Consider the following 1,103-nt stretch of genomic DNA (forward strand, 5'->3'; position numbering starts at 1 on the left):
TACATAAATATCCTTTTATGATAGGCCAGGACATCCTTTTTCTCCCAATTATACAAAAACAAATGCAAAATAGTGTTACGTGACTCCCTTGCCTGAAATGATAAGACTGTGTGTACATACATACATTTAAATCCCTTTATTCCCATTCCATGTTTTTGGCTGAACTTTATTCATATAATATCTGCCCTTCTTATGAAAGGCATCTCTATCTCTTCTCTTGTGAAAGGCATCACTATCCAGTTACCCAAGCCAAATCTCCTTCTTCTCCATCCCCCCACCTCTAGTCACTGAGTGCTAACAAGACATCTTCTTAAATCTTTCTGGAATGGATCTCCTCTCCATTAGAATTCCCTTTTGCAAGCCCACTTCTTCATCAGTCTGAACAAAAGATTTTAATTGCTCTGCTGCAGCTTTCTCTTCTTTAGTCAGTGGTGACAGCTCCACATCTGTTTGCTTTTGTAGTTCTTATATCATGGTCATCGTCTTATTGACAGCACAAATGCCGTTCTTACTCTCTTTCTGTTCTATACCAATTGGTTTAAAGCGGGCATACAAAGTTTGATATCGAGACTTTATTGCTGACAATTCCTTTAAGAGGGTAACTGGATTTCTCTTGCCTGCTGTATCAGGATGATTAGTCTTGATTTCATATTCCAGCCTGTATTGAATGTAATCCAGATCAGAGCTTTCTGGAACATCAGTTCCAGCTTATCGACCTCCGCCTCCATGTTGAATCCCCCACATGCTTTTTAAAGCATTTCCATATTCTGCAATAAGTGTTTCAATCACCTTTTATGGAAACCCACAAGACACTGAACTTAAGGATTTGTATAAACAGCCACAGGCGGTTGTCTTTCGATACCATACAACGCACGGTCATGAAGAAGGGACCACAAATAAGTCAGCTGATTGCATGTCACTTTAAAACCACTGAATGTAGACTAAAGGCCGCTGAAAGGTTCTAATCAATACTGACTCCAACTTGAACCCCATGAGAAATGCGAGGTATGATGCCGATGTCTTTTCCTAAATCTGGCGACTTCTTTTCTAAGCAGTAATTAAATCAGTGAAAATGATATAGATTTATGTGAGTTGCTCAAATC

The 1,103-nt window shown here is 39.2% G+C and overlaps 1 pseudogene; it reads right to left on the reverse strand.

Annotated features, from left to right (window-relative positions):
* Nucleotides 1-283: 283 nt before the first annotated feature.
* On the reverse strand, nt 284-728 carry LOC102954790 (annotated as a pseudogene).
* Between the last annotated feature and the right edge of the window lie 375 nt (nt 729-1,103).

Source organism: Panthera tigris, chromosome A2, assembly GCF_018350195.1.
Source record: "Panthera tigris isolate Pti1 chromosome A2, P.tigris_Pti1_mat1.1, whole genome shotgun sequence".
NCBI classification, from domain to species: domain Eukaryota; kingdom Metazoa; phylum Chordata; class Mammalia; order Carnivora; family Felidae; genus Panthera; species Panthera tigris.